The sequence below is a fragment of the Mustelus asterias genome, chromosome 27, assembly GCF_964213995.1.
Source record: "Mustelus asterias chromosome 27, sMusAst1.hap1.1, whole genome shotgun sequence".
In the NCBI taxonomy this organism is placed as follows: Eukaryota; Metazoa; Chordata; class Chondrichthyes; order Carcharhiniformes; family Triakidae; genus Mustelus; species Mustelus asterias.
In genome coordinates this window covers 14,848,660-14,873,682 of record NC_135827.1, presented here as the reverse complement: position 1 = coordinate 14,873,682, position 25,023 = coordinate 14,848,660, and the positions used below count along the sequence as shown (strand labels likewise).

The 25,023-nt window shown below is 44.6% G+C and overlaps 1 protein-coding gene across 1 annotated transcript in view; it reads left to right on the top strand.

Annotated features, from left to right (window-relative positions):
* pknox2 (pbx/knotted 1 homeobox 2) overlaps positions 1-25,023 on the top strand; it is a 425,919-nt gene that overhangs the window by 224,300 nt on the left and 176,596 nt on the right. The window contains exon 4 of the mRNA XM_078198931.1: positions 20,891-20,981. The gene's annotated coding sequence lies outside the window, so the exon portion shown is untranslated. The remainder of the gene's footprint in view (positions 1-20,890; positions 20,982-25,023) is intronic.

Below are 25,023 nucleotides of genomic sequence, written 5' to 3'. Positions count from 1 at the left end.
TGGCAGAATGAGTCAACCCCTACAGTCTAGCATTTGAATGTGAATGTGCACAGGCAAAAATATCTTTAAATGAAGTCTTTGCGCAGACTGAAGCAAACAGGGCTAAGCAGAAAGATTTCGATGGTGCCGATGATTTTCTCCTGGTTGTTGCTTGCAGCAGGTTCCGAGAGGTTAATCTGCAACCTGAGTGGGAGAGCGAAGAGTAAGGGGAGGGGGAGGGAAAAGGGGGTGGAGCAAGAGGAAGGGAGGGAGAATTGAGAGGAGCAAAAGGAGGAGAGGTCCTCTCGGGTCCTCTCTCCAGAACGACTAGAGGGCCTGAGCAGCATGTCAGCAAGGGCATGTTTGTAGCAGGCACTGAGGGTGGTGCCGTATCTTTTTGTCTCTAATCCTTTGTCATTCTCACCGCCTTTTGCTCCTCTCAGTTCTCCCTCTCTTGCTCTTGCTCCAGCCCCTTCTCCCTCCCCATCCCCTTCCTACTCACTCGAATTGTAGGTGAGCCTCTAGGAGCCTGCTGCAAGCAACAACCAGGAGAAAATCATTGGCACCGTCGGAATCTTTTGTTTTTATTTTCGTTGCATAATCAACATTTATTGTTTGTAAAATATTCAATTCTGTGGGGGGGAAATAGCTATTTGACAAACTGGGGAGGAAATGCGGAGTGGTATTGTCACTGGACTAGCAATCCAGACACCCAGGGTAATGCTCTGGAGATCTGGGTTTGAATCCCACCACAGCAGATGGTGAAATTTGAATTCCATGTAAAATCAGGAAGTAAAAGCCTAATGATGGCCATAAAACCATTGTTGGTTGTCGTAAAAACCCATCTGGTTCACTAATGTCCTTTAGGGAAGGAAATCTGCTGTCGTTACCTGGTCTGGCCGAAATGTGACTCCAGAGCCACAGTTGATTCTTGAGTGTCCTCAGTCCTTGGGGATGGGCAATAAATGCTGGCCCAGCCAGCAATGCCCACATCCCATGAAAGAATAAATTAAAATTTTAATTGAGTAACAATTTTGTGTCCTTTCCAATTGACTGTAACAAGGCAATTTGTCTAGATCAACCGATGGTGGGAATTTGTCAAGTGCGATGGTTTGAGGTATGAGGTCATGTGATGAAACCTTCCAGGATTACACCCAGCCAAAGTTGGCAACCTCCATCTCCACCCTGTCTTTGCTTTCACTTTCCTCCTTGCTAATTCTCTGCCCCACCGGAGAGAAAATCTCCCTGCCGCCTCAGCGGAGGAACCTGTGGCTCAGAATTTTCCACGCTCTCTCTTTTTCTCCCCCAACCTGGTGCTGCCAGGACAAAGTTTCAGGAAAGGGAGTCGTGTCCCTGTCACCAACTCACTTGGCCCTAATGCCCATGGTGTTGTGGCGCCAACAGCCTGAAGGAGACAAACAGCTAGCAGGTAACATTAAAGGTGGAAGGGACTGTTTAAAAGTACAAGCGAAATTCAGTTTAGAGATAGCCTGGCCTTTGTTTTGCAGATGTGCTTTGGACAACTTGCCAAGCCCATGAATAGTTGAAACACTTTGTTAGCTGAGCAAAGCCCAGTCAGTTGGTACACATCCAGTGCTCTGTATTCTGTAACATGCTGCTGGTGAGTTTAATCTGCAGCCGATACCCTCTGTGGCTCTCTGATAACTGTTTCAAGCTGTTTGTTCAAGCAATTGGTGCGATGTGATTGTAGCATCTTTGCACAACGGTGTTTGTTTTGGCCATGAGCTGGAGGTTTGTGGTAATGTACAGATAAGCCCAGACACTGGAACATTACAACCATTGGATTATAGATTTACTGTGGATCATGTGGGCACTGGTAGCTGCTCTAGAAAATCATTTCATTCTGCTGTCCCACCCGGGCACAGGTTTTCCAGCTTTCTGTAATGTGACCTCCAGTGCTTCAGTGGAGCAGGCTGGCTGGACTGTGGGTCGGGTCACTACACTTGCGGTCACTTAGTTGCATTAATGTTATGCTTCCGATGAGTTCTGGGATGCAGGGGAGGGAGTGGAAATCATATTGAAGATTGCATAAAATTTAAAGGTTTCAAATTCAAACGGCTTTCCATGCAATTTTTCACCCTTGCAACAATCTTGAGCTCTGGCAATCCCGAACCTAAATCTCTCTGCCGCCCTTACTTTCTTTCCTTCTATATCCTGAATGTCCATGCCGTTGACTGGGTTTTTGGTCATCAGATCTACTATATCCTTATATGGATGAATGCCAATGTTCCCCTAAAGTGCTTGGGATGTTTTATTTGTTAAAGGTGTTATATTAAAGGTGCAAGTTGTTGTTGACCATGCTGTGGAAAATTGGCTGCCATATTTCCCTACTGACTGTACTTCAGAAGTACTACTTCTGCGCTTGGCGCATCCTGAGATAATCAAAAGTGTTATAAAAATGCAAGTTTGTTCTTTCCTCCTCCTTTCTTATGAAAGAAGTATCGCCTTGAAAGTAAAGTTTATTTATTAGTGCCACAAGTAGGCTTACATTAACACTGCGGTGAAGCTACTGAGAAAATCCCCTAGTGGCCACACTCCGGTGCCTGTTCGGGTTCACTAAGGGAGAATTTAGCATGGCCAATATATCTAACCAACACGTCTTTCGGTCAGTGGGAGGAAACCGGAGGAATCCCACGCACACACGGGGAGAACGTGCAGACTCCGCACAGTGACCCAAGCCGGGAATAGAACCCGGGTCCCTGGTGCTGTGAGGCAGCAGTGCGAACCACTGTGCCACCCTGAGGCAATAATGCCCATCCTCAGTCCACACCAGCACTTCATAAACCACTAAAAGGCAACCAATCATGTTATCTCTTTCATTCTTTTTTCCCCCTATTGACTCGGGGATGGTTATTTTAAAAAATTCACGTGGGATCCAGAAGAATATGGTTTTGCAGATGGCAATAAAGTAGATGCAGTGTGTAAAAGGAGAAAGGAAGAAGCTGTGTGTGTACACCACTAATCTTAACTTGTGAAGTTCCAAAGGACTCCACATACAATTAATCTCATGGAACTGCAGTAACCGCGGAGGCGAGTACTATGTATTATTGCACATTATAGACTAGGGAAGAAAACCTGCAGTCCTTACCTGGTCTGGCCTACATGTGACTCCAGAGCCACAGCAATGCGGTTGACTCTCAACTGCCCTCCAAGGGCAACTAGGGATGGGCAATAAATGCTGGCCAGCCATTGACACCCGTGTCCCATGAATAAAAAAAACACCTAAATAGGACAATTTGCATATAAATTTTCTTATCAATTAAATTAATTTGAAACAATGCTGTGTCATAGACTGTGGGCTGTGACCAACAAACTAAATGTTGTGACACCGATGTAAAATTCCTGTTTATTGCTACCGTTCTCAGTCCATATAGAAGTTTCCAGCAGATTGATAGCAGCTCCTGTGAGTCGGGCTAGCCCAGAATAATATGGAGTCTGTAATTTTTCAGCATTTGACTTTCCTGAGGATTACCAATTGCCTAATTTACAGCAACGCATCGACTGGATTATGTGTAGTTTTACAGTCATCCAGCTCGTCCTCAAGGTGTTGCCAATTCCACTGCGGAATGGTGGATTGTAAACAGGAACCTTGAGGAATAATTCTGGCAAACCCTCGTACAATTGTGCGCGCTGTGTGTTTTATTTAATGCAACTCCTAGACACGTCTTAACTTGATTGAAGAGATCTAGAGGCAGATTTATCTATTTGCTGGCATTCAGAGAGCAGCTGTTCATAAACCATTAACAGTGATAAATATTTATGATTTTAGCTCTTTACATCGCTACTGAGGTGCTTGATCCTCTGGAAGTGGCCAATGCTTTAAGATGCATTCATGGTGCAAAAACAACTTTGTGCTAATGATGTGGAGATGCAATTTGGACCTGCCTTGCATTTTCTTTTCTTATATTGAATACAACAGTCAACTTCCAGAGTCTGCCAATGCCTTGCATGAGCAGAAACCTGATCAGGATAGTAAGCCACAATAGTAAGGAGAATGATGACCCATTACTATTGAGGAAATGATCCCAATTTCATAGAATAATTGAATCCCTACAGTGCAGAAGGAGGCCATTCAACCCATCAAACCCTGTACTGGCAACAATCCCGTCCAGGCCCTATCCCCGTAACCTATTTTCCCTGCGAGTCTGCCTGACACTGGCTATGCTAAATTGCCCCTTAATCAACCTAGCCCGCACATCTTTGGACTGTGGGAGGCACCGGAGCACATCCCTAGTTATCCTTCAGAAAGTGGTGGTGAGCTGCCTTCTTGAACTGCTGCAGTTCCTGAGCTGTACGTACACCCTCTGTGCTGTTAGACAAGGAGTTCAAATCAAATGACCTAACTTTGTACATCGGACTGCATAGAGGTCATAGAGGTTTACAGCATGGAAACGGGCCCTTCGGCCCAACTTGTCTGCCATCCAGATTTTACCACTGAGCTAGTCCCAATTGCCCACCTTCAGTGTATATCCCTCTATATCCACCTTACCCATGTAACTGTCTAAATGCTTTTCAAAAGACAAAATTGTACCCACTTCTACAACTACCTCTGGCAACTCATTCCAGGCACTCGCCCCACTCTGTGTGAAGAAATTGCCCCTCTGGACCTTTTTGTATCTCTCCCTTCTCACCTTAAACCTATGCCTTCTAGTTTTAGATGCCCATACCTTTGGGAAAAGATGTTCACCATCTACCTTATCTATGCCCCTCGATATTTTATGGACCTCTATAAGATCACCCCTAAGCCTCCTACGCTCCAGGGAAAAAGTCCTGGTCTATCCAGCCTCTCCTTATAACTCAAACCATCAAGTCCTGATACATCCTAATAAATCTCTTCTGTATTCTTTCTAGTTTAATAATATCCTTTCTATAATTGGGTGACCAGAACTGCACACAGTATTCCAAGTGTGGCCTTACCAATGTCTTGTACAACTTCAACAAGACGTCCTAATTCCTGTATTCAATGTTCTGACCAATGAAACCAAGCATGCCGAATGCCGCCTTCACCACCCTGTCCACCTGTGACTCCACTTTCAAGGAGCTATGAACCTGTACCCCTAGATCCCTTTGTTCTATAACTCTCCCCAACACCCTACCATTGACTGAGTATGTCCTGCCCTGGTTCGATCTACCAAAATGCATCACCCTACAGATAGAATAGAGACCAGCTCCATCAACCCCGAGGTGTTCAATTCCTACAAAGTCCAGAGGTTCCGACAATCAAACCCCCAAGAGTTCACTCTATTGGGTCCAAGTTGTATTTGCACTTCTTTGTTGTTGGTTTGTTTTGTGCATATTTTGTGAACTTGCAGTTTTGGAAACAGTTGTATTTGACAGTGTTGTTTCAAACATTAAAATCAGAACACCAAAGCATGTTGGTGAATGCAAATTAGTGGAAACATGGATGAAAGTGTTACTTGGGGCTCAGGACACTTCATATTATGGCTCAAATAGCTCACAGAAGCAAAAATCTCGGAAACCCTTTCCGAGGGAATTTCATGCCCAATTGCAGTTCTTAACTTAAACTATAAACGAAGGCCCAGAGCCTTTGCAGTATCCAGTGTCTTCAGTCATTTCTTGATATCACATAGACTGAATCGACTTGACTGAAGACTGCCACCTATGATGCTGGGGAGCTCAGGAGGACGGCGAGATGGATCATCCACTCAGCATTTCTTGTGCTCTGATGAATGCTGAGGTTCATCAAAGAAGGTCCAAGGAGAAACAATTACATTGGAAGCATAAATGGTATGACCTGCTGCATATGAACACATTCTGCTTTAGTGTCTGAAGAGTCGTAAATGGTGGTGAACATCCTCGCGTCTGACTGTATAATTGAAGAAAGATCGTTGATGAAGAAGCTGAAGATGGTTGGGCCAGGACATTGCCCTGAGGAATTCCTGCAGTGATGTCCTGGAATTGAGATGATTGGCTAACTTCTTTTGTGCTTGGTATGATTCCAACCAGCGGTGGGCTTTTCCTCTGATTCCCATTGACTCCAGCTTTGCTAGGGTTTTTTGATGCCGCACTCGGTCAAATGCTGCCTTAAAGTCAAGGGTTGTCACCCTCGCCTCCACTCTGGAGTTTGTCTTTTGTCCATGTTTGAACTAAGGTTGTAATGAGGTCAGGAGCTGAGTGGTCCTGCAGGTGGAGCCGCAACAAACATCCATGAGCACGTTATTGCTAAGCAAGTGCCACTTGATAGCATTGTTGATGACCCCTTAAATCACATTACTGATGATCAAGAGTAGACTGAAGGGGCGGTAATTGACCAGTTTGGATTTGTTCTGTTTTTTTGTGTACAGGACTTATCCAGGAAATTTTCCACATTGCAGCTGTACTGGAACAGTTTGGCTAGAGGCATGGAAAGTTCTGGAGTACGTCTTCAGTACTGTTGCTGGAATGTTGTCCGGGCCCAGAGCCTTTGCAGTATCCAGTGCCATCAGCCATTTCTTGACATCACATAGACTGAATCAACTTGGCTGAAGCTGTCATCTGTGATGCTGGGGAACTCGGGAGGAGGTCGAGATGGATCATCCACTCGACATTTCTGGCTGGAGATTGTTGCAAATGCTTCAGCCTTATCTTTTGCGTGGGATGTGCTGGGCTTCTCCATCAATGAGGATGTGGATATTTGTGGAGCTCCCTCCACCTTTCACGACTGTATATGGCTGGACTGAAGAGTTTAGATCTGATCTGTTGGTTCTGGAATCTCTTCATGGTTGCCCAGTTTTGAGTTGCATGTTGGTAGTGCTACAACACAATGGAGGATATCTTCAATGTGAAGATGGGACTTGTGTCTCCACGGGAACCATGCAGTGGTCACGACTACCGATACTGTCCTGGACAGATACATCTGCAACAGGCAGATTGGTGAGGATGAGGTCAAATATGTTTTTCCCTCACCACCCACTAGAGACCCAGTCGAGCAGCTATGTCCTTTAGGACTCTGCCACCATGGTGTGTTGCGGTGCTACTGAGCCACTTTTGATGATGGACATTGAAGTCCCCTACCCAGAGTACAGTATATGCCCCCTTCCCCACCCCACAAACAGTGCTCCCTCCAAGTGTGGTTCAATAATCTGAGCGAGGTGGGACATGGTAATCAGCGTGGGGTTTCCTTGCTCATGTTTGACCTGGTGCAATGAGACTTTGAGGCCAGAGTTGATGTTGAGCAGCTTCCTCCCTACTGTCTGCCACTGTGTTGCCACCCCCACTGGGGCTGGTGCTGATGATAAGGTATGATTCTGAGAGACTGATCAGGTGGGTAGAAAAGTGACAAATGGTATTCAGTCTAGGGAAGTGTGAAGGAGTGCATTTGGGAGGACAAACAAGGCCATGGAATGGATAATGAGAAATAGAAAGGATAGGTAGATCTTTGCGTGCAAGTCCAACATCCTTGAAAGTAGAACAGCTGCAGAAATGATCAAGAAGGCCTTCCTTCCTTTAATAGCCAAAGCATAGTGTACAAGAGCAAGGGGGCAATGCTAGAACTGTGTAAAACACTGGTTAAGCCAGAGCTGCAGCACATTAAACAATTCTGGCCACCACATTTCTTGAATGATGCGATTACACCATAGAGGGTGCAGAGATTCCGGGTTAGCGAGGATGCTCCTAGCAATGGAAATTTTTAGCTATGCGGCACGGTGGCATAGTGGTTAGCACTGCTGCCTCACAGCACCAGGGACCTGGGTTCAATTCTGGCCTCAGGTCGCTGTCTGTGTGTGTGTGTGGACTTTGCACATTCTCCTTGTGTCTGTGTGGGTTTCCTCTGGCTGCTTCGGCTTCCTCCCACAGTCCACAGATGTGCGGGTTAGGTGGATTGACCATGCTAAATTCCCCTTAGTGTCAGGGGGGATTAGCAGGGTAAATATTTGGGGTTACGGGGATAGGGCCTGAGTGGGATTGTTGCTGTCACAGGCTTGATGGGCCGAATGGCCTCCTCCTACACTGTAGGGATTCTCTGAGAAAAAGATTGGAAAGCCTGGGGATATATTCATTGAAACCAAGGACACTAAGGGGAGATTTACTTGAGGTGTGTATAACTGTAAATGGCTTGGATAAATTGGATAGGATCAATAAACATGAGCATAAATTTAAAGTAATTGGCAATATTAGAGGGGAGTTAGTTTTTCACCCAGAGTTGGGTGCTGGATCTTGCTGCCTGAAAGAGTGGTAGAGGCAGAAAACCTAATTGTATTGACAATAAGGTTGGGTGTGGACTTGAAATACTGTAACCTTCGGGGATATGTACCAAGAGCTGGAAATTGGGATTAGGTTATATAGCTTTTTTTCTTGGCCTGCACAGATATAATGGACCATGTGGCCACCTCCTGTGCCATACATTATCTATGTTTTTAGACCCTTGAGTTTAGTCTGCTGTGTGCATCTGATTCCTACTTGCATTATTTTAGTGTAATCATTAACCCATCCCCAGCACATTAACCTCCGAATTCTCACCCTTCTCCTAGATTTCACCATCTCATCATTCTGTCCTTTCTCTACTGTTCCACATTTTACGGCTCCTGCTCTGTCCAAGGCCGCAAGAAACTACAAAAGGTCGTGAATGTAGCATAATCCATCACGCAAACCAGCCTCCCATCTATTGACTCTGTCTACACTTCCCGCTGCCTCGGCAAAGCAGCCAGCACAATTAAGGACCCCACGCACCCTGGACATTCTCTCTTCCACCATCTTCCTTCGGGAAAAAGATACAAAAGTCTGAGGTCACGTACCAACCGGCTCAAGAATAGTTTCTTCCCTGCTGCCATCAGACTTTTGAATGGACCTACCTCGCATTAAGCTGATCTTTCTCTACACCCTAGCTATGACTGTAACACTACATTCTACACTCTCTCGTTTCCTTCTCTATGAACGGCATGCTTTGTATGTATAGCACGCAAGAAACAATACTTTTCACTGTATACTAATACATATGACAATAATAACTCAAATCAAACTTTAACACCACCTCTCATTTCAGCTACTGTGCCTTATCCATCACTGATCCACTCAGTGAAAGCCTTCAGTCACCATACCCTTACACTCTATCTTTTGTTAGGTGAATCTTTTACTTTTCTCCCCATCTACAGACATCTCCTCAGAACTAACTTGCTATGATGGTGCTTTCAGCCACCCTCTAACTGCAGTAGCACAAGCCACTCTTGCTGCATAGTGGCTGAGTACTTTGGGGTGTTGAAAGACATCACATGGATGCAAGTTGTCAAACAGTTCAGACTGGAGTTCAGCAAGTATGTATCCCATAAACCAAACTATTGCACAGGAATCTCTTTACTGTTTGAAAAAAAAGTATGGTTTATTTGAATGATTATACTTAAAGGGCCACAAAACCAGTGAAGCATTTTGACTTGCGTTACACACACTGTCAGATAGTGATCTTTTTCAAGATCCACTGAGTAAAGTGGCCTAGTTTGTCAGGCTTTGGGTCATATGAGGAAAGTCCATTTAGCATTCGACTTAGTTGGACAACCAACTAGAGTGATGCTGGAACAAAAGAGGAAACTGTGGATGTTGGAACTCTGAAATCAAAACAGAAAATGCTGGGGAAACGCAGCAGGTCTGACAGTACCTGGGGAGAGAGAAACAGAGTTAACATTTCAGATCAAGGACCTTTCTTCAGATGCTGAGCTGCGCAAGCTGAGAGTTCCCAGCTTCAATTAATGATTGGATTCGCTGATCTGAGATGGACATTATGCTAGCTTCGTAGGGAATTGCAAAGAAGGAGAAAACTCACTCTGGTTCCCTTTCCTCATTCCTACCCAGGAAAACCTCCAAGAGAGTGTTAAGGACAAGACTGGACTTTGTCAGTAATTCTGCCCTTGCTCAACTAGCCAGATAAGACTTCTTGCCAGGAGTCTCACACAAGGTGGCTTGCATCCAGATTCACTGATGAATGGAACTGCTGTTCTTAAGTGACCACAGTCAAATGGATCCCTCTGTCGCGAGATCTGGAATGTGGATGTAGAGTGTGCTGGAATGTGCTGTACCAGGTGCTCGTGACGGATGGACATTTTACTGGTGCGCTGTACTGAGTGCCTTGAAATCTGGATATGGAGACCAATGGGAAGTGGATGCTCATTTTACAGCTCGTCCTATAAAACACTTCAGCTATGTGCAACCTTGGCCACACATTTCAGGACAAACAGCCCTGGAGGGGAGGCGATGGCCTAGTAGTATTATTGTGAGACTATTAATTCAGAAACTCAGCTAATGCTCTGGGGACCCAGGTTCAAATCCCATCACGGCAGCTGGTGGAATTTGAATTCAATAAAGAAAATCTGGAATTAAGAATCTACTGATGAGCATGAAACCATTGTCGGGAAAAACCCATCTGGTTCACTAATGTCCTTTTGGGAAGGAAATCTGCCGTCCTTACCTGGTCTGGCCTACATGTGACTCCAGAGCCACAGCAATGTGGTTGACTCTCAACTACCTTCCAAGGGCAACTAGGGATGGGCAATAAGTGTTGGCCAGCCAGCGACGCCCATGTCCCATGAATGAAAAAAAAGGAACAGAATAAGGTTTACTTGGGTGATACAAGGGACGAGAGACTTGAATTATGTGGCGAGATTGGAGAAGTTGGACTTATTCTGCAGAGAAGATTAAAGGGAGATCCAATAGAGATATTCAAATTTTGAGCAGTTTTGACAGCGTAATTAGGGAAGAAACTGGGTGTGGAGCTACCTGGAGGTTCCCCTCCCAGCCATGCACAATCCTGATGTGGAAATGTATCTCTTGTTCCTTCACTGTTTTTGGATCAAATTCCAGGAACTCCCTCCCAAGCAGCACTGTGGACTATAGCAGGTCAAGAAGGCAGCTCAGCACCACTTTCTCAAGAGCAATTAGGGGTGGACAGTAAATGTTGGCCTCGCCAGCGACACCCATATCTCATGAATGAATTTAAAAATAACTCATCATAGATTTAAAATAATTGGCCGAAGAACTGAGGAGAAATTTCTTGAAACTGGTTTCTTATGATCCGGACTGAGTGATCTTGATAGTTGGAGGGGTATCAGATAGGTTAGCAACTTTAAAAAGGCAATTGGGCACGTACTGGAAAAGTAATTTGCGATTTTGGGTAAATAAATCTAGGATGTGAAACTACATTGAGCAGCTCTTTCAGAGAGTCTGCCACAAAACACAACAGCTGCTTCTGTGATGTGCAGTTCTTTGGTTATGACTTCCCAAAAAGCAAAATTATGGGAACATTGAATACAGGAATTGGGAGGTCTTGTTGAAGTTGTATAAGACATTGGTAAGGGCACACTTGGAATACCGTGTACAGATTTGGTCACCCCATTATAGAAAAGATATTATAGTAAGAGTGCAGAAAATATTTACTAGGATGCTACCGGGACTTGATGGTTTGACTTATAAGGAGAGGTTTGATAGATTGGGACTTTTTTCCCTGGAACGTAGGGGGCTTAGGGATGATCTTATAGAGGTCTATAAAATAATGAGAGGCATAGATAAGGTAGATAGATAGTCAACATCTTTTCCCAAAGGTAGGGGAATCTAAAACTAGAGGGCATAGGTTTAAGGTGAGAGGGGTGAGATAGTAAAGGGTCCAGAGGGGCAATTCTTTCACACAGAGGGTGGTGAGTGTCTGGAATGAGCTACCAGAGGTAGTAGTAGAGGTGGGTACAATTTTGTGTTTTAAAAAACATTTAGACAGTTACATGGGTAAGATGGGTATAGAGGGATATGGGCCAAATGTGGGCAATTGGGACTAGCTTAATAGTTTTTTTAAAAAAAGGGCAGCATGGACAAGTTGGGCTGAAGGGCCTGTTTCCATGCTGTAAACCTGTATGACTCTGATGATCACAATCTGCTGACTTGATAAAGGTTGACAGTTTGGGGTGAAAAGAAGGTACAGAAAAGCCCAGAGTGAGAAGAGATAGAAGACCCTGTACCCTGACGTGAGCGACTTGTAGAATAGCCTCACCTCCCTCATCATGGTCAACCAGGCTTGGAAGTCTCTCTGAGACTAAAACAGAAGAATCTGGGTGGATTGCTGGTCTGCACTGGTGGCTGTGGCCAGTGCTGTCGCCGGTTGTGTGTTGCAGCATTGAATGGTATCAGGACTTCCACAGTATGTGGCTTGTTGAGAAATACTTTTGAAGATAAATGCTTTAGTAGCTGCAAATCCCTCGAGAATAGCAGCTGCATAATTTGACAGTTTTAATTTCCTTGATTCTCTTGTATCCAAATGCTCTCGCTTCATTGTGCAACAGTATAAGGTCACTGCTTTCAGCTGCAATATTTTGCTCAAATTAATTTCAGGCATGTCGGGTATAAAAGAAACACCAAAACCATCATAGATGTGACAGAGCTGCTTTAATTTGCAGTGCAGTCGTGGCATGACTCCTCTTCCCAGTGTTCTGGTCCGGTGGTTTCCCTTTCTATCACCCCTGTGTACTGTCATTGCTTTTAATGGACCCTGTACAGAATTGAGGGCAGCGTCAACTGTTTGCTGGCGGATTGAAAATGAGAAGTGCAGACTTCTATAAAATCATCCTGGATCTTTATTTGCCATGAATTATAGGCACCTGCCGATATGAACAGCTGGGTAACATCATAAAGGAACAATGGATTTGCATTTATATAGTGTCTTTCACGACCTCTGAATACCCCAAATCACACTTGACAACCAACAAAATACTCTTGTAGCGCAGTTATTGTTGTAATGTAGAAAATAATTCACTTTAATGGAATCAGCTAAGGTTACCAATTAGGTTGGATTCTTTCCTGGTGGTATCACACATGGCCTCACTCTTCCAACCTCTCTGCCCAATTGAACTGCCTTTTACCCCATCTCCGATATTTGTATGACTCAGCAATGCGTGTTGTCTTCTATAGGTTGTCCTGTCCTTGACAATCCACGAGGATTAGAACCACTGCTTGACCAATGGATGGCGGGAATGTGATGGAATGGCTCTCTAACTTGTTTCACTCTGATCATTGTCTGTTCCAGTTCTACTTTGTGTGGTATTTTCGGTTAAGTAGGGGCGGGGGTCCTTCTGGAAAGGAGGACGGCTCAGAGTATGGGAAGGGAAGGAGGTGGAAAATTCCAAATGAAGACTAGAAAAGACTGTGTGGATCGGGAAACTGAAGGGACAGTTGAACGGATGGGATTCCCAAGGGATGTCCTAAAGGAAGGGAAAGAATTAACTGAATTAAAGTGGCTTTGTCAGAGAGATTTCAAAGAGCAAGAACCAACCTGAATGTTGCAGTGGCTGGACAAGAATTTGGAGTGTGGAAAAGGGATAACTGTAGAGTGGTGTAGAAATGATCACAATGAGAAAATGACTGCTTGGGTTAACCTGAACAGACAAAAACCTCGACACTTGCACTGATCTATGGTTAAAAGTTAACCAGCAATTTGCTGCTTGTTCTAAGCTATTATAGTGTAAGTATACGTAACTGTTAAAAGTTTGGCATACTCTGGATGATGGTTTGGGTTTTGCTTGCAGATTTTCTCCATTGTCATTGTCACCACATGTCTTTTGATATATTTATAAAACCAATTCAATTTCTGAGAACCACAACTAACACAATGCAGAATAGGATTAAAACCCACAACGTCTTCATGATCTGACAAGTTTCTGGAAGGGTTATCAGAACAATATGTTTGCTTGCATTGTCACAATATTCATTTGAATGTTGTGCTGAAGCACTATTCAAATTCAAGCCTTTCTTTCAATATCAGAGCAGATTTACTCTGGTTCCTGTGCATTGGTGACACAGTTATGATCACAGTTTTGATTCAGTGCGTCATCCTTGCCTCTGAATCAGAAGAGTTTGAGTTCAAGGTTCACTCCAGCTGGAGACTTGAGCACCCAGTGCTTCACTGTTGGAAGTGCCATCTTTTTGGCGGCGATATTAAGCTGAAGTCCCATCTATTCTCTCTGGGCATACATAGAATATCCCATGGCAGTGTTTCAAGGCACAAGGAAGTTCTCCTGGTATGAAAGCAGAAAATGCTGGAAAATCTCAGCAGGTCTGACAGCATCTGTGGAGAGAGAAAAGAGCCAACGTTTCGAGTCTGGATGACCCTTCGTCAGCTGAAGACGATCGAAAGTAGGGTGATATTTATACTGTTAGGGTGAGGGAGATGGGGCATGACAAAGATGTAAAGGACAAAAAGACAAAGGAAATGTAAATTGTGGTGATCGTGGCTAAGAAGTGAGAAGTCTTGCAACACCAGGTTAAAGTCCAACAGGTTTATTTGGAATCACAAGTTTTTGGAGCATTGCTCCTTCATCTGGTGAGTCTATGTCTGTATCGATATGCGCAATCTTCTTGGAGAGCCTCTCCACTTTGAGCCGGCGGTTTGCAGTGTCGGTCGTAGCCATGGTGTGGAAATGCATTTCCACATCATGGCTAAGAAGGGTGCTGATAGCTCAATAAGAGATCAGAATATGTCAATAGCAGAACAAAGATAAGCAGAATGTCAAAGGGCAACCTGAGACATGTAACAAATAGTCCCAGTTCTCCTGGTATTCTTGCCAACATGTATTCCTCAGTCACTATCACAAAGGCAATGGTCATGCCATGTATCACATTGCTGTTTGCTGTGCTAAAATTGGCTGCTGCGTTTCCGATGTTACAGAAGTGACTACACTTCAAAAGCATTTCACTTTCTGGAAAGTGCGTTGGGATGTCCTGAGGTCATGACAGGCAAGTCCTTGCCCGATTTTCTTGTAAACATGGCATGGGAATTTACTGAATTCAAAAGGAAAAGCTCAGGAAAATCCTTCTGCTGTTTTTACACCAATACCAAGGAAGGAACAGGAGAACTATGCTTCTCATTTGCAAATGTAAAGAATGAGCACTGAAGATGGGTGCATGCATTTTCTACCTGGTTTTCACAGGTTTTCTACCTGGTTTCCCAGGAGAAAGAGGAAACCCATCCCCGTGTATAATGGTCAACATGGGCCAAGGTTAAGTGAGATAGTGTTCAAATTCTTTTAACCAAGCAGAGCCATTAAGTCGCAGAAGGTTATAACATAGATTAAGGCCTGTACTCCCACCTGGCCCTGGCAGCTGCTGCAACTCTAATCCCTGCCTCCATCACCTTGAAGAATAACTTCTGTAATGCTTTCCTGTTCGATTTATTCGCCTCCACCCATCGCAAACCCCAGTTTCATTCAGAACAGCCACAGGCAGTGTCCTCACTTAAACACACTCACCCACCCCAACATTCTTGACGAGCTTCATCAACTGAATTGATATTTTAAATCTATCAATGTATCTTAACGGAAGAATTTGCATGACACAAAGTCAGTGAGAAATGATTGTCTTGTGTTTGTGTACACAAGCTGATCAGTCTGTATTTGGTCTATTTTGGGGTTATCTCATGCATACTTACATCCAGCTCTTAAACTCTGGCTGGAATTTTACCGTCCCGCCCAGAATCAGAGCGGGCGAGGGGCGGACCATGGAAAGGTCCTTTGACCTCAGGCGAGATTGCATGGTTTTGGAATGAGCGAGGCTGTGAAGTCCCGTCTTCAGTGTTCAATTGTTTGACATTTCCTGCCCACATAAATATGTAGGGTGGCACTGTAGCTCAGTGGTTAGCATTGTTGCCTCACAGCGCCAGGGACCCACATTCGATTCCCGGGCTTGGGTCACTGTGTGGAGTTTGCAGGTTCTCCCCGTATCTACGTGGGTTTCCTCCGGGTGCTCCGGTTTCCTCCCACAGTCCGAAAGACGTGCTGGTTTGGTGCATTGGCCATGCTAAATTCTCCCTCGGCGTACCCGAACAGGCGCCGGAGTGTGGCAACTAGGAGGTTTTCACAGTAACTTCATTGCAGTGTTAATGTAAGCCTATTTGTGACAATAAATAATCTTAATCTTCATTCACTCTGAAAACCCAGTGTCACCTCATTAAATTTGCCACAGTATGAAATTAGTGTTCAGTTGTCACAAAAACAGGAAATGCTGGAAAATCTCAGCAGGTCTGGCAGCATCTGTAGAAAGGGAATAGAGCCAACGTGACGAGTCAGGATGACCCTTCCTCAGAGCTAGTATTCGATTGTATCTGGCCAATATTAATATTGACCCAATGTTTGTTGCATTGCAGTTAATGTGAAAACCAAGTCTGCTTTATATCAGTACATGAATTAAAATTACTTAAGACCAGTTGTTGCCACTTTAGAGAAGGATACAGCACAGAAAGGACACTCAAGTTATATTCAGAACCCGAAAAAGAAATGTGTCACTATTGTGCAATGACATCGTACGAGGCAGTTTGCTTTGAATCATATCGCACCTTTGTGTTTTATTAAACTTGACAGAAGTGTGAAAAAAATCATTCCAGTTCAGCTACAGGAAGCAATTGGTCTCAGTCCTGTGGCACTTTCGATGAAGAACGTGGTCAGTTTCAAATGAAGCTGATAATTGACTATAACTTTGGAACGAGCTGCTTCCGACATTTGGGTAACTAATTCTGTCACTGCTTCTGATGGTGTGTAGTTTTGTCATGGCAACCATAGAGCAGAATTTTTCATAGAATCCCTACAGTGCAGAAGGAAGCCAATTGGCCCATCGAGTCTTTACTGACGATCCCACCCAGGCCCTATTCCCATAACTCCACACAGTTCCCTGCTAATCCCCCTGACACTAAGGGTCAATTTAGCATGGCCAGTCAACCTAACCCGCACACCTTTTGGACTGTGGGAGGAAACCAGAGCAACTGGAGGAAACCCACACAGACACGGGGAGAACGTGCAAACTCCCCACAGGCAGTCACCCGAGGCTGGAATTGAACCTGGGTCCATGGCGCAGTGAGGCAGCAGTGCTAACCACTGTTCCTCCGTGATTTGGAGAATGATTTCATTACATTTAGAATAACAAATGGGTCAGGATTTCAGTGCCTGTAACTCGCTCGGTGTGTTCAAAATAATACCAAAAAGCAGCGAGTTAAACTTGAATGCCTGCAATCGGATTATGGTCGGTGGAGTCAGTAGATGCGTAACTCTGCTTGTATGTGTTCAGCTGGTTCGTTTTGCCATTCCTAACTAGTTTCACTGCTGAGGGCTCTACAGTAGAGTTAGCAAGGATGAACTTTGGTGTTCTGAAGTTGTCAGTGATTGTTGCATCACTAATGGTAACAATACCAGTTGTGACAGGTTGGTCCTGGTCCTCGTGTAGCTGATGGCACCTGGAGTTTGAAAGCCCTGGCATTATTAATTTAACATAGTTCCACTCTAGTCCATGGATTTGTTGAGTGTCTTTTATGCTTAAACTCCTGGAGGTACGTTCTCCCTGAATGATCCATTTGAATCTTATGTTTCTTTAATGAAGATTTTTCTTTTTCACTGGCTCAGAATGTGAACCAGTGACAGTGCGAGAGAAACACCGAAGATTGGTGTCACGGACTGAGGTGCAACTTCAAAGCTGAGAAATAAATTTAGCACGGATGCACGGAAGAACGTCTCAGTCAGAAAGTGAGAAATTTCTCGAATATTCTGGCAAATGGGACAGTGGAGGCAGAAACAGCTGTTTATAATGCAGCTGGATGATATAATTGGAGAATTAAAGTATTAGAGGAATGAGCTGCAGTGGGCCAAAATAATCTTTTCTTATACAAGACCAAAGCGCACTCAATGCTGGAAAACGGAAATAAAAACAGAAGATGCTTGAAATACTCAGCCAGTCTGACCACATCTGTGGAAAGAGAAACCGAGTTAACATTTTAGATCAGTGACCCTATGTCTTGTCTTTTGGCTTGCCCTCGATGCACTACTAATGGGGTTGCTGCCCCATCAACAGTACTACCTTTCTGATGCTATCTTAAAGCAAGGCCAACATCTGCCTCTCAAGGACATGAAGGATCCATTGGCATTGCTCAAAGTGGAATAGTGTTTTCCCAGCTCCCTGCAATATTTATTCCTCAGTCATCACCACTGTGGGCGACAGGGTGACACAGTGGTTAGCACTGCTGCATCGCAGCGCCAGGGACCTGGGTTCACTTCCAGCCTTGGGTGACTCTCTGTGTGGAGTTTGCATGTTCTCCCTGTGTTTGCGTGGGTTTCCTCCGGGAGCTCCGGTTTCCTCCCACAGTCCAAAGATGTGCAGATTTGGTGGACTGGCTGAGCTAAGTTACCCCTTAGCGTCCAAAAATGTGTCAGTTAGGTGGGTTAGCCATGTGTGGGGTTACAGGGATAAGGAGAGGGCCTGGGTAAGATGCTCTTCGGAGAGTTGGTGCAAACTCGATGGGCCCAATGGCCCCCTCCTTCTATGAAAAACAGGTTATCTAGTTATTATGCCATTTGTGGAAGCTAGTTGTGTAGAAATTGGATACCCAGTTAGCCATGATCATGTTTTGGGATGTCCTGAGGTAATGGTGAAAGGCACTGTTTTAAGGCAGCTCATTTATTTCACTGGGTTGTAGCCAAAAATTGAAGTGAAGAACAGACTGAGCATGAGTCATTAATGGATGGGATATTCCACTCCAGCTGGTCAACACCTGCATATGTTCCTCATCAATCCCAATGTTTTACTTTTATTACCTTTTCCAAAGATGTCTCTGTGCAATTTGCATCTGGAGCTTTAACTTTTTCTTTTCTGTCCTTTAAGTCATTGTCTTCAGCGATCATTCACTAACGAGTATGATTGTCCACCTATGAAACTCCGTGTCACTGGTTACGGGTTCTGTGGGTCCTTTTGTGGCTGATGAGCCCGATCCTGGAGTCACATCTTTAAACGCACACTCAGCAGGTGTTTCCGTGAGGCGAGTTCAGTCCTTGGATTCGAGATCGCAGGACTCCTCTTGCTGTCGGGTGTCCTTGAAGAATTGTGTCCCTTCCATTAGGGGGTTGTTCCAAGAAGGTATTTTCTGAGCAAGCTCTCTCAGATATTGACATCCAAGTTGCATTTCTTGATGTGAGCCTTCAGGGTGTTCTTGGAGCACTTCCTTTGCCCTCCTCTTGTTCGGGGACCTTCCTTGAGCTGGGTGAAGAGGATTTGCTTTGGCAATCGGGACCCTGACATCCTCAGCACATGGCTGGCCCAGCGTAGTTCGATTGTGATGACCATGGCCTCATTGGCGCTCTTGGCTCCTTCAAGACACTGATGCTAATACGCCTGTCCTCCCAGCTGACATGAGAATCTGTCTCAGACGGTGTTGAGGTGGTGTCTGTGCATCGTACAAGTTTCAGAGCCATATAGAAGAGTTGGGAGGATGACTGCCTTGCACATGAGGATCTTGGTATCAGCACAAATGTCGCAGTCATTAAAGACTCTCATCCTGAGGCGTCCAAAGGCGGCGCTCGTGGTTGGATGCAATGTTGGATCTCTGCATCGATGCAGATGTCAGCCTTAGAGAGGGAGGGTTACTCCATTGATCCTGATGGAAGGAGAGACAGGATCTTGCCATGGGGTCAGTTGGTAACGGACTTGTTTTCTTGAGGTTGAGGCTGAGACTGATTCTTCGATATGCTTCTGCGAAGGTATCAAGCATGCCTTGGAGATTCTCTTGAGATACAAGGATATGAGCCAAATGCGAGCAATTGGGACTAGCTTAATGGTTTAAATAACAAAAGGGTGGCATGAACAAGTAGAGCCAAAGAGCCTGTTTCCATGTTGTAAACCTCTATGAAAGTATGAGATAGCAGAGATGGCAATGTCATCCACACACTGAAGTTCCATGAGTGATGTCTGTATCATGTTCCTGGATTTCGACCAGTTGAGGTTGAAAGGTTTTCCGCCCATTGTGTAGACAATGTCCACTCCACTGGGAAGCTTGTTCTTGACCAGGTGAAGGATGGTGGCATTAAAGATGGAGAAAAGGGTGAGAGCAATGACTCCAGTTTTGACCTCGCCCTGGAAGGTTTCTGTCTTATTTCCATTTGTCGTGGAGGAGTTGGAGGATGTTGATGAAGTTTTCTGGACAGCCAGCCTTTGGAAGGGTCTTCGATAGCACTTCCAGATTGATTGAGTGAAATGCCTCGGTCAGACCCTTACTCTAGTATGTTCCAGTTTCCTACTTTGTGATGCAAATGGTATGAGATTGTGTCACTATGGTTCAGTTGGTAAAAGCATTGCTTTGCTTAGGGAGCTGAGCTGTGCAGACAAAGTTCCAAGTTACATCCCTTATGTGTGTATGTCCATTTACCAATGCTTATTCTCACATTGTTGAACAGCTTCAGCCCGGACATATTTTATTTTCCCCTAACCAGGTGTTGATAAGACTCTTGAATTATAACAATCACCAGTGAACATCTGTAATTGTATGTGTAATATGACATTATTGGTTTTATATGTAGCGATGACTACTTCACCATTTGGGTTCAGAGAGTGAACTAGGAGATAAGAGTCTGAAGTCCATTGGTGATAACTGGAGCTAAACCAGATGAAGTAGTCTAGGAGGGGATTTGTGACACAGTCATTGCTGCAACTGGTTTTGGTGGTGTGGTACTCACACCATGGTGCGCGAATTAAACACTGATCCCTATTGACCAGAAAAGCAGCTTTCCCCCCCTTTTTTTTCTTTCCCAAATGTCTTTTTATACCTCCCTGAAAAGTGAGAGCTTGGGCGACGTTGGGGTTCTGCACCGGCTGCCAGTCCTGCAATACCTTCCTCAAGAGGCCCCTTCCTCATGTGATTTCAGTTGTTAACCAGACTACTCCAGAACTGGGCACCACTGGTGAGATTGAGCCCAGGCACATTTGCACCTTCCAGCAGCAATTATGAGCAGGAGGGGAACCCTGTCTGGTGTTTCTATTAATTTCCCGATTTTGCACAACCGGGAGGTGTGAAGCCAAATGTAGCACCTCAGTTGTTGAGCCAAGTAATCGTTGCCTCATCAACGTGAAGAGAAAAGCCGAGTACTTCAGACTAACTTGGGTAATTTGTATTTTACAGGGACTGTGGCTGTGTGATGCTGTGAACTGTGCCTTGGTCGTTGGTCTGGACCTTGTAACGAAATCTGCAGATACCAGGCTCCCAAACATCGGTAAGTCAAGTGTTAAACGCACCTCTCGAATGTAGGATCTTATCACTGCTTCACTCTGAAGTGAGGGGTGAGTGGGTAGCTCCAGCTCTGCTCCTCTTTATTACCAGTGTATGTGGTGTGAAGTGGGGAGGAACTGACGGGGAACAGAAACCAGATGAGGAAGGTCACACCTTGCATCACCAGAACCTCCTGACAATCAACCACAGTGGTGCTGATTTGAGAGCAGGCCAAGTATCTGCTTGTTATCCCAAAAGGACAGCAGTTTACAATTGGAGGGTGAGGTGCAAATTTCTGAGAGTAAATTAGATAAAAAAGAAAGTTCTTAAGGAGGGAGAGGAAGAATCAGCCACATCATCTGTTCAGCCAGCTGTGCAGTGTAGTCACCTTGGAAACATTCTTCTAAATCCAACTCAGCAAATGATTTCTCTTAATCCTCTGGGTCACTTTCACAGACCAGGTGTGCTTTGAAACTGTTTAGCTTGCAAGACTGTGTTCAGGACAAAACAAAAAAACCTTCAAATTAAAACTACCTTGCCCTCTTCCCCGTGCACTTGGAGCTGTCCTTTGAGCTGTCGAGAGTGCTGTTCAGTCTGTATTGTTATTGCCTTGCTGAGAAATGATTGGGAAGTAACAAACACGGCAAGGAATAATCTGAATGGAATAAATATTGCTTTTTCTCTCATCATTCGTCTCATTGCTGGCTGAAGCTTCTTGCTGTGCAAATGAATGGTTGTCACGTTTGGTTGCTGTACTTCAGTGTAATTTATTGCCTGTGATGTGCTTTACGTGGTGCTATATTAATATTTCTTTAATTAAGAGCATTAAGGTTCAGCTTTATTAGCAAGACTGCATTTCTCTCTATGCAAGACTACACTCCCCTGTGACCATACCCCTGCCCCTCTGCATTGGTTTGTTAGCAGAAGAACTGGAAAATTGTATAGACGGCACAGTGGCCTAAAAAATCAAGCTGCACCATTCTTCAGGTGCCAAATGGTCTCCTAAACCTCCAGTGTGGTGGGCAGGAAGCTCACAACGATGGCCATTGGTAATGGCCAAAAAATTCTGTGTGCCGTCCCCATGCTCAAACAGGTATCTTTTGAACATTCAAATCGGGGCCTAAACCTGTTTGAAAGCTGCACTGTAAAGTTAGGTTGTCTTTTGAGCCAGCAGGTGCCAGAAGAAGCTGCACATCATTGGAAAATCAGGCTCCATATGTGACCTAATGAGGGCTCCTAAAGGGCCATAACCTACAAAACAAGACATTAAAATATACAACAAATACAGAAAATGCAGGAGAAACTCGAGTCTGACAGCATCTGTGGAGAGAGAGTAGAGCCAACGTTTCGAGTCTGGATGAGTTTAAAGTTTATTAGTGTCACAAGTAGGCTTAACACTTAACACTGCAATGAAGTTCCTGTGAAAATCCCCCTAGTTGCCATACTCCGGTGCCTGTTCAGGTGCACTGAGGGAGAATTCAGCATGGCCAATGCACCTACCATCTTTTGGACTGTGGGAGGAAACCGGAGCACCCGGAGGAAACCTACGTAGACAGGGGAGAATGCACAGACTCCGCACAGTCACGCGAGGCCAGAATTGAACCGAGCTCCCTGGCGCTGTGAGGCAGCAGTGCTAACCACTGTGCCACCCACATGACCCTTCATCTGAAACGTTGGCTCTATTCTCTCCCCACTGATGCTGTCAGACCTGCTGAGTTTCTCCGGCATTTTCTGTGTTTGTTACAGATTCCAGCATCTGCAGTATTTTGCCTTTATATCAAAGTATATAATGTACCCTCCCACTCCACCTTAGCCACTGCTTTTGCCCCCTTTGTAATTGCTGTCTTCTCAACCCAGTGGTCTCCCTCCCACCAGATGGTGGGGGCTTTTTCCAAAATGACCCAATCATTCATCATGCTTCACTGGCGCGATGGGAATAACATCCAAGGCCCAATGTTGGGTGCATCTCACCATTCAGGCACAGGAACTATCCGCACATCTAGTTCTGTGTATCTATATGTTGGGCATATACAAAGCCTACATATTAGGTATATACACATACCTACAAAGCACAAGACACACCACAGCAACCTGTGAACCTGTACATTTGGTTACAGAAGCTCCTTGTGACAGTGCTGCGGGTGGATGCACTAACGTACACTGCACCCAGAGCCTAGCCTGGCTAGATTGGAAAGTGTGATTTGCATAAACATTGAGAATCTCAGCCAGCTGTATACTAGAGGGTGCACTATGTGTATGTACAGTTAACCTTGAGCAATGTGCTATGTCTAGGATTCTTTTTGTACGATTGCATAAAACATAAACTAAGATAAACATTCACGGTACATAAAAAGCCATTAAAGCGACGTGTAATTTATTTTTAGGAAACACCTTTTAAAAGTCATCCATTACCAAGGGTTTAACAAGTTTCGTTCTGGAACCTTCTGGCGGGAGTAGGCCCGATGGCTTTAGTATAGGGGTGCAGATCCAGTAGGAACAAACCTAAAACATTGAGGGGGCTAGATAGAACCAACGTTTAGTTTATTATACTGATTAGATTGATGAAAACAGAATTAGGTACGTTGTGTCTTCTGCAGTTGGATGTTTATATGGAAACATCTTGCGCGCCATTATATTTGGAGTCTTCTCTGCCCCTGGCTGATTGCTGTCCCACAATTTACACTTCGGTTTGGGCTTCAGTCTTTTGATTTTTAATGGATCAACTCAGACCCTCTATTCAATGACAATTGCTGCTCCTTCCCGAAACTTCCTTTCTTTGTTAGAGAACAAAAGAACACCTCTTTTCCCCTCTGCATTCCCACTTGGATCCAAATATACTCGGACTGTGTCTCATTCATGATGAGATCTCTGCCACTGCCCAGGCACCTCTTACCAATCACACACTTGAAACAGGCCCTTGCATATGAGTCACTCTTTAGTTTAGCTTCCTGCTAATTCATACCTAGTGAAGTCCTATTCAGGAAGAGGGCTTTAAGGTGATCTCCTGAATCCAAGTTCCCCCTCAAATCAATCAGTTACTGTTCCTGTTCCTGATTACTGTCCCTCGCCCACTTTTGGAAATAGTCCATGAGCTGCTGATTGGTGAAGTTAGGTTTTCTCTTTACTCCTTCCCACCCACCATGTCTGGGGTTCCACCTGAAGTATGATTACTTGCCTAAGCTATTGGAGGCCAGCTATCCTAGTGAGAGTGGTATGTTTGTTTGAGAGAGAAAACTGATCTCACGGTGACAGATTTGCTCTGTAACTTAATTTTCAAAATGAGAAATGGAAGGCCTCCGGGGTGAGAAACTGTTGAGATTGGAAAGAAGAATCCAAGGAGAAACCAAATTAATTAGAAAGTAGTAATTAGATAACGTGGTATTACAAGCCCTGAGGATAATAGGAGGAAGAGAATAAAAGATAAGTTTTGGGGTCCCAGGAAAGAGAAAGTAAGAGACAGTGTGATGAATTTTGGTTACAACACAATAAGGATATAGAGAGGAGGAGTATGTAGGATGGTATATTTAGCAAAAAGTTTAGACAAGCACTGGTCATAGTCACATTGATATATGAGAGAAAGATAAGTTTTTGAGACCAGAAAAATGCCAAGTTCTGAGCTCGCCTTCTATATCCACAATGAAGCTGTGTCCATGTAGCTCCTTCAACCATGAAGTTGCAGAGGGCATAGACTTGGACCTATCTGATTACAAGCGCATCCATCGTCAATGTTGACATTCCGCCATCAAATCGAATGTGACTCAGAGTGTGGTACTGTCGTCATGCACACATTCAGTTCCGCATTGAATGGTGAACAGATTGACGTAACATGCCTACTCTGTAACTTTGAAACTCGTAATCCTGGCTGTGCTCCCAGGCCCTCTGGATGAAGCAATGCATTATTTATCATAGGTGTGAATTAATTCCAGAGTTGGCAAAACACAAAGCAAAACAACAGTAATTGCTGCCAGGCACAAATTTTGTGCATCCAGCCCAAGAACCAGGAACAGGGCCAACTAATGTAATATGGTGAACTAGGTCTTTAGTAC